Source organism: Mandrillus leucophaeus, unplaced genomic scaffold (genome assembly GCF_000951045.1).
Source record: "Mandrillus leucophaeus isolate KB7577 unplaced genomic scaffold, Mleu.le_1.0 Scaffold305, whole genome shotgun sequence".
In the NCBI taxonomy this organism is placed as follows: Eukaryota; Metazoa; Chordata; class Mammalia; order Primates; family Cercopithecidae; genus Mandrillus; species Mandrillus leucophaeus.
This window is the reverse complement of record NW_012103199.1, coordinates 64,913-74,132: the sequence shown is the minus strand read 5'-3', so window position 1 is coordinate 74,132 and position 9,220 is coordinate 64,913.

Here is a 9,220-nt window from a genome sequence, read left to right as displayed (position 1 = left end):
AAAAAAAAAAAAAAGGCTTTTTTCAACAGAAGAATTCAAGCAGGCTGCAGAGCAACCACTTGCTAGAGAAATTTGTATGAATCAAAAGGAGCCAAGTTCTAATATCCAGGACAATGGAAGAAAGGCCTTGAGGACATTTCAGAGATCTTCCTGGTCTCCACTCCTATCACAGGCCCTGAGGCCTATGAGAACTAAATGATTTTGTGGGTCAGGCCCAGAGCCCTGCTGCCCTGTGCAGCCTCAGGACACTGCTTTCTATATCCTGGCAGCTCTGGGTCCAGCCTGGGCTTGAAGGGGCCCAGGTATAGCTCAGACTGCAGCTCCAGAGGGTGCAAGCCATAAGCCTTCCACATGGTATTAAGCCTGCAGGTACACAGAGTGTAAGAGCTGAGGTTTGGCAGCCTAGATTTCAGAGGATGTATGGAAAAGCCTGGATGTCCATGCAGAAGCCTGCTGCAGGAGTGGAGCCCTCACAGAGAATGTCTACTGGGGCAGTGCCAAGGGGAAATTTGAGGTTGGAGCTGCCACACAGAGCTCTACTCTGTGGGGCACTACCTAGTGGAGCTGTGAGAAGGGAACCATCCTTTTCCAGACCCTAGAGTGGTAGAGCTTCCTACACAACTTGCCTCCTACACCTAGAAAAGCCACAGGCACTCAACAACCTGTACGAGCAGCTGTGGGGGTTGTACCTTGCAAAGCCACAGGGGTGGAGCTCCCCAGGGCCTTAAGAGCCCACCCTTATCACCAGAGTGTCCTCAATGTGGGACATGGAGTCAAAGGAGATTATTTTGGAGTATTAAGATTTAATGACTGCCCTTCTGGGTTTCAACTTTTACAGGGACTATAGCCCCTTTCTTTTGGTCAGTTTTTCTCCCTTTTGGAATAGGAACATTTGCCCAGTGCCTCTGCCCCCATTGTATCTTGGAAGTAAATAACTTGTTTTGATTTTACACACTCATAGGTAGAAGGAAAACATCTCTAGATGAGACTTGGGACCTGGGACTTCAACTTTTCAGTTAACCCTAGAAATTAGAGTCAAGACCTTGAGGGACTGTTTGTAAGGCATGATTATATTTTGCAATATGAGAAGGCCATGAGATTGTGGAGGGGTCAGGGGTGGACTTACATAGTTTAAATGTATGGCCCCACTCAAATCTCATGTTGAAATGTCATCCCCAGTCTTGGAGGTGGGGCCTGGTGGGTGGTGATTGGATCATGGAGGAGGATCCCTCATGAATGCCTTGGGCCATCCCTCTGGTGATGAGTGAGCTCTTGCTTTGAGTTCATACCAGATCTGGTAATTTAAGAGTGTGTAGCACCCCTCCAGGCCCTCACTCGCTCCTGCTTTCACCACATGCCATGCCTGCTCCCAATTTGCCTTCCGCCATGATTGTAAAGTTTCCTGAGGTCTTCCTAGAAACTGAGCAGATGCCAGCACCATGCTTGCTATAAAGCCTGTAGAATAATGAATGAGTTAAACCTCTTTTCTTTATACATTACCCAGTCTTGGCTATTTCTTTATAGCAGTGCAAGAACGGCCTAAGACACCCAGTTAAATTTGAATTTCAGATGAACAAGGAGAAATATGCTGCATAGGCATGTCCCATGGAATCAGGCAAGCCCATCTGGGGCAGGCTCAGGACTGTGCACCAGGCTGGCTCTCTGCTCGCCCGCATTTCCTGGTTCCTATGCAGGTGGGCGTGGCCATGTGACTCGTCCTGACTGATGAGGTGTGAGCAGAAGTGACATGTGTCACTTAAGTGGAGGCAGTATCCTCCCACATCTGTCTCATGGACTACACTATGGTGCCCATCCCCTGGGCTCTGAGTGACCGCGTGGAGCCGAGTATACAGACTCAGCATGTGGAGGAGGTGTGTCCTGGTCTAGCCTTCCATGCCCACCTCCTGTGGGATGATGGAGCTGTACCAGCTGCTCCACAGCTGTTGTTGGCAGAATCCCTGCTGTTGTTGGCAGAATCCCTGAAGAGAAAGGTAATTATTGACTGCTCACATAGGAGGCCCAGAGCACGGCGCCCCTGGGCAAGAAAGTAGGGGATGATGCAAAGTTCCAACAGGCAATGCCAGCTCCTTGGAGCGGCTCAGCTTGGCTCATGTGTGGCCCTTCTTCAGAGCAGAGTTCTTTCATCCCCTCCAACAGAATGGCCACATCATCTGTCACAGAGTCCCCAAACATGCCCCTGTTGGAGCTGCCTCCCCATCTGGAGGTGAAAGCATGGTCCCTGGAAATGGCAGAACCTCAGAAGCTGGGTGGGGAGCCTGAAATGTCTCTTTCTGCCACTTGATAAGGTCAATGTTGGGTTTGTTTCTAAATAAATCATCCCCACCTCCTAAAATCCTAAATCTGTTGACAGTTGCCCAGAATCTGAAAATACAAGCCTGACACAGACAGGCTTTCCACTGAGATATCTCTGGGGGAGAGATATTGAGCTGCAATGTGAGGTTGGGACCTGCTTATGTGGGGAGCCAACCTTCTCAGCTGCCCAGAGCCAATGGACCCCCAGCCTCCACTTCTCCCCAAAGACTCTCCAAGGCCTCCATCATCCAAGCTGGGAGTGAAGTCTGAGACTAGCAGTTGCCTTTGTGGTACCTTCCACTCAAAGGCCCTGCGGGTCCTCTTAAAAAGAATAACAGCCAGCAAGAGGGAAAGTTCATAATTTCTAAAAGATGAGTTGGCAAGTGTGGTTTTCTCTCTGTGGACAGTGGACAGTGGGGGATCACAGGGAAAGCTAGCTGAAGAAGGGGATCTGTGGGGCTCAGAGCACCCAAGGGCCACCTCAGAGCAGAACTGGGGGGAAGGGTAGTGCATTTGTCTGTTTTCATGCTGCTAGTAAACACATACCTGAGACTGGATGACTTATAAAGGGGCCAGGCGTGGTGGCTCACGCCTATAATCCCAGCACTTTGGGAGGCAGGGGAAGGCAGATCACCTGAGCTCAGGAGTTCAAGACCAGCCTGGCCAACATGGTGAAACCCTACCTCTACTAAAAACACAAAAATTAGCTGGGCTTGGTGGCACATGCCTGTAATCCCAGCCACTTGGGAGGCTGAGGCAGGAGAATCACTTGAACCTAGGAGGCAGAGGCTGCGGTGAGCTGATATCACGCCACTGCACCCCAGCCTGGGTGACAGAGAGAGACTCTTTCAAAAAAAAAAAAAAAAAGAAAACAAAGAAAAAAAAAAGGAGGTTTAATGGACTCACAGTTCCACACGGCTGGGGAAGCCTCACAATCATGGCAGAAGGCAAAGGAAGAGAAAGTCACATCTTACATGATGGCAGGCAAGAGAGAGCGTGCGTAGGGGAACTCCCCTTTATAAAACCTTCAGATCTCGTGAGACTTATTCACTATCACGAGAACAGCACAGGAAAGACCGGCCCCCATGATTCAATTACCTCCCACCGGGTCCCTCCCACGACACGTGGGAATTATGGGAACTATAATTCAAAATGAGATTTGGGTGGGGACACAGCCAAACCATGTCAAGTAGGGACACAGCAGAGAGGTGGAGCATGTTGCAGCTTCGCAACCTAAGAAAAGCTCTGACAATCAATCTGTGGCTCTGATGAACCACTTCATTCATTTTCTGTGGCTGTTTAAAACAGGATCTGGAAAATGCTAGCCTGACACGGATGAGCTTTCCGTGTCATTATGTTCTCATGGTCTGGAGACCAGACGTCCCAAACTGAGGTGTGGTCAGGACCTTGCTCCCTCTAGACTCTGGGTAGAATTGGTCCTTGCCTCCTCCCTGTTTGTGGCCAGCCATTCCTGGAGTTCCTGGGCTTGCCGGCACATCACTGCAATCTCCGCCTAGTTCCTGGGCTTGCGGGCACATCACTGCAATCTCTGCTTCCTTGTCACGTGGCATTCTCTCCGTGTGTCTCTTCTGGGACACAAGTCATTGGGTTTGGGGCCCACCCTAATCCGGTATAGCCACATTTCAACCTACCTAGTTACATCTGCAAAGGCCCTATTTCCAGATAAAGTCATTCCGAAGGTGCCAGGTGGACGTTATTCAACCTGGTACCCCCAGGTGCACAGATCCTTCAAAACTGAATGTGGATTCTCAGGCTCGAATGAGCTGCAATTCCAGTCCCTTGGGGCCCAGCCAGGGTCCTGATCTCCGGAATGAGGGGAAGCAGCAGGTGGGGAAGCAGCAGGTAGGAAGGGAGCAGTTCGGCCAGGAGCCCCCTCTTCAGATGGCCTTGGCTGTGCAGGACGTGTTGGACCGGCCATCCAGCCCCTGATGTGCCCCACCTGTGACAGAGACCAGGCGGCCCTGAGCCGGCAGCACGTGCACTGTCATCCAGGACACAGCCCAGGGCCTGCAGCAGGCAACAACTTCTGCTGGGAGCACTTCCATCTGGAAACCAGAGAGGTGTCCACAGAGAAGGGGCAGGACCTTCCCCTCCCCGTCAGGGCTGGCTAGGCGGCAACCTCACGGTGGAGGAAAATCCTTCCACCTGGAGCCAAAAGTCCACGGAGATGATAAATCTCTCCTCGTGTCGGCTTCCAGAAACCACGCCTGCCATTTGCAGATGAAAAATGTCGGCCAGCCGGTTGGAAGCGGCAGGCACATGGCAGAAAGGTTAGCTCTCCTGCCTCTCCCCCAAACACAAAGCCTTTTCTTTCTCCAGCTGGAAGTGAGCACGCCTCATGAATGCAAAGCACTCTTTCAACATTCGATTTTAAATTCTTTGAATTAAATCTGGATCCTTCCAGGCCCTGTGTTCTCCCGGTTATTTATCACTGGCTAAGTGTAGAAGTCTGTTGAGCGTCTCCGGGGACTGCTGACTTAGGAGCTGCATCTGAAATGTTATAAACTATTTAAAACCAAAAGCTCGGCTGTGTCCAGTCAGAGGGAGCGCATTTGCAGGCCGTGCTGGGAAAACGAGCGCTGGCCCCCTGCACACACACTCATTCTGCCTGGCCTTCCTCTGGGTAATCACTTTAATACACTTGAAAATAAACCTTTTCCCCACCGAGGCAGGGCGATTTTTTCCCCTTATTTAGCAAACATTGATTTTTATTCCCTCCCCCATGGTCCTGCCTCTGTGAAATTAGCAAGTCAGCTTTGTCCCCGCATCCCCACCGCCCCCACCCCGCCGCCTCCCCAGGCCCGTGGCAGTCCCACCGCGCGCCGGCAGGGGGCGAGAAAGCCTCTCTTTTGAGGGCCCCACGCGGCGCTCCCGCGGGACCCGCCTGGCTCTGGGCTCCCGGGACAGGGAAGCCAGGCTTCTCCCCGGATGCAGGGGCAGAGGAAGACCCAGTTCCTTCTGGACGTCGCACATCAGGACCTGCGATGCTGAAGAATGAGGAACTGGGTGGAAGTCGTGCTTTGAAGCAGGGAGAGCCCCCCCACCAATCAGGAGCCCTGCCAGGTGCCCCTGCCACCTGCCCCGTGCCACGGGAGCCACACTCCCCAAAAGGCTGTGTGTGGCGGGCTCGGCCCCCAGCCCTGCCCGGGCACTGGCTGACAGCGCTGGAGGGGCTGGAATTGGGTAGGAGCTCCCAGGGGGTGACTCCGAGCCTCAGTCCTGGGGCCCTGGCCTACGTCCTGTCCAGGGGGCCTCCAAGATGGCCCTCGATGTGCCATTTCCTTTGGATGACCTCTCTGCCCCTCAGCTGGGCTGACCAGAGCGCTTCTGATGGGTGGAGAGCAGCACAGGTGATGCCACTTTCCAGAGAGGGTTCTGGCCTCTGCCTCGGCTGGCTGCCTCCTCCTTCTCTCTCCCCACCTTTTGCTCTGGCTCTCTCTTTCCCTCTTCCTCTCTCCCTGTCTCTGTCTCTTTTGCTGTCTGTGTCTCTGTCTCTCTCTCTCTCTCTCTCTCTCTCTCTCTCTCTCTCTCTCTCGGTTTGGTCTCCCCAAGGGAAGCTTATGCCATGTGTGAAGCCACCGGAAGAGGCCCATGTGGCAAAGGACCGAGACCAGACAATGGCTAGATGAGAGCTTGGAGGTCAAACTCCCCTCTCACTCCCCACTGAACCTTCAGATGAGACCGCAGGCCCTGCCCACAGCTCAGCTGCAGCCTTGTCAGGACCTGAGAGCCAAAGGCACCCACACAAGCTGTGCCCAGATTCCTGGCCCTCAGAAATGTGAGATGAGAAACACTTGTCTTAAGCTGCTAAAGTGTGGAGTAACTCCTTACCTAGCTGGAGAGGACTGGAGAGTAACTCCCTACGCGGCCGGACAGGACCATGGCCCCTCCTTCTCTGCTCCACATGCAGCAGCTTCTCCTGAAATGCCCACCAGGCTCCCGCCTCTCACTGGGTGCTATGCTGTCACCTGGATCCCCAAGGCAGGAAGCACCGCTGCTTGCTGTGAAAAAACACAGCTGGTTCCCAGCGGGCAGGCAGCACCTGCTGAACTCTGGCTCCCTCTAAAATGCACGTATTCCCGTCCTAGCCCCCAGCACCTGGGAATGAGACCAAATAGAGTCTTTGCAGATGGTCAAGGCAAGATGAGATCATTGAGGTGGGCCCTAACCCGAAGGGACTGGTGTCCTTGGGAGAAGGGGAACCAGATGCAGAGGCATAAACAGGGCCCACTAGAGTGATGCCACCCACACAGCCCAGGAGTCCCAGACACCAGGAGCTGGGCCAGGAGCAGGTGCCTCCTCAGTGCCCTCAGAGGCTGGCAGCCCCATCCACACCCTGATGTTGGACTTTCGGTCTCCAGGACTGCGGGAGGATGAGTTTCTGCTGTTTCCACCGCTGAGTTTTCCAGCAGCGGTGCTTCCACGTGCTTCCAGCAGCCCCAGGACACGGGTGCAACGGCTGCCAGAATCCACCCCTCCATTCGCCCTCGAGTTTTCACGTGGAGATTTTAGAAGGCCTTGGGAGGAAAGCAACCCTTTGAGGAATTGTCCCGTGGTTCTTCACATAGGGGGTGTTGGACCCTGGGAAAGGGAAGGAGGAAGCTGGAAAGCATTTTTCTGCCAGTTTCTGTCCACGTTGTGAGCACGTGCACCCCTGGATGGACCAGCCCTGAGTTCCAGTGCAGCCCCTAAGTACACAGCAAGCATGTGCAAGTGGATGTGTGATGCAATTGATGGCACTTCGTTTCTAACAGAAAAAAGAAAGAAACAGAAAAACCTCAATAATTGAACAATTATTAAATGGAAACACCTCAATAGCGGGTTGGTCTAATAAAATGGGCAAAGCAGACAACAGGTCACTGAGCAGCTGTTCGGAAGAGCAGCACCGTGCTCCACACGCTCACTCGGAGGAGGGGCAGGGACACGTGGGGGACACGTGGGGGACACGCCTGGCCCAGGTTAACTGCAGTGACACTGGAGCAGCAAGAGGGGCTGGGAGGGGGCTTCCTGGCACCTCACACCGTGCCGGGCGCCAACGCTCCAGGTCAAAGCCCAGTTCCCCATGCAAGTCATAATACAAATGCGAGCAGAGCTCACTGGAGGGAGGTGGGCGTGGGCAGGGTCTGTTCTCATCCCTCAGGCCCCTATGCCTGTGGCCCTGCCCAGTCAGCCTCAAGCCTGCTCCAGCCTCACCTGCCGTGGATGGGGCAGAGGAGAGGCCTGGCTCCCACACCCCCCACCACATGCGTGCCCAGAGCAAAAGGTTTCCGAGTCCGGAGGAATGAGGCTGCCCTGTGCGCTGATGCCACCCTGTCCCAGGCAGGTGAGCAAAGGCACTGCCCAGCCTCCAGACTTAGTGTCCCTGCAGCTCGGTCCTCCCACCACCCTCCTGCCTCTGTTCCTCCAGGCAGAGGTGCCTGGCATCTTGGCAGTGTCCGGGCTCACTCTCCTCCTCCCCTGCGCCAGGGTTGGATGCTCCCCCCGGCCCCGCAGTGAGGCACTGAGTCCTGGTCAGGGGAAGCGCCGAGCCCCTGCATTGGAAAATAACAACAGTACTCATAATGCTGATGACTGAGCAGAGCTCACCTGAGGATGTGCACACTCATGAGTGCTTTGGGGCTGCACTGGCACTCGAGCCTTGGCGACCTTGCCCATGAGCCTCACTCCAGGCCCCTGCATGGAGAGCTGAAGAGGGCCGGTCCCATGTAGACTGAATGTTCCCCTGCAGAGTCCTCTGTGAAGCCATTTAACACCCAGCATGGTGGGGTCAGGAGATGGGGCCTTTGGGAGGTGATTAGAGTCCTTGTGAGAAGAGAATGAGACCGGAGTCCCTTCCCTCTCTGCCACTGAGGATGCAGTCAGAGACGACCCTCACAGACCCCGCAGTGCTGGCACCTGATCTCAAACTCCCAGGCTCAGAACTGTGAGAGGTCAGCAGCCTCTGTCGAAGTCTCCAGGATGTGGGTTTTGTGAGGATGCCCTCAGTGGCAGCAGCCCGTCTCTGGGCACCACGCGGAGCTGTCTACCAGCCTCTGTCTGCATGCGGATGATGCCACTGAGATGTGGTCTTGGGCCCCAGGGCTTAACCCACCCTCATGGCTGGCACCTACCCGACACCCCACAAGGGAGATGGTCCTGGGGTCTGCATTTTCCAGCCCAGCCTGCAGTCGGGGAGCAAGTCACAGAGCCCTGGAAGCTGCTACAGGGAGGCCCCTTGTCTTTTTAGCATCCAGAACCCAATATTCCCAAACCTCCATCTCAGGTTCCTGCCACACCTGTCCCAGGTGACAGGCCACCTCTGCACCCAGTGTGTGCCTAGGTGGGGCTTATCCCCTGACCAGGGAAGCTGGAGCCCCCACTCACCCTAGACCACCCCTGCTGGCCACTGATTGGTTGAGGATCTGGGCACCACGGAAGGAAAGAAAAGAGGGAGGGAGGGAGGAGAAACAAGAGGAAGGAGGGAGGGAGGAGAGAGGAAGGGAAGGAAGGAGGGAGAGGGGAGATACAGGAAGGGGAGAGGAAGGAGAGAGGAAGGGAAAGAGGGAAGGAGGAGAGAGGAAGGTAAGGAGGGAGGCAGGAGAGAGGAAAGGAAGGAGGCAGGAGAGAGGAAAGGAGGGAGGGAGGGAGGAAGGAGAGAGGAAGAGAAAGGAGGGAGGAAAGAGGAAGGGAATGAGGGAGGGAGGGGAGAAGAAGGGAATGAGGGAGGGAGGGGAGAGGAAAGGAAAGAGGGAAGGAGGAGAGAGGAAGGGAAGGAGGGAGGAATGAGAGAGGAAGGGAAGGAGGGATGGAGGAGGGAGGAAGGGATGGAGGGAGGAAGGAGAGAGGAAAGGAAGGAGGGAGGGAGGGAGGAGGGAGAAAGGGAAGGAGGGAGGAAGGAGAGAGGAAG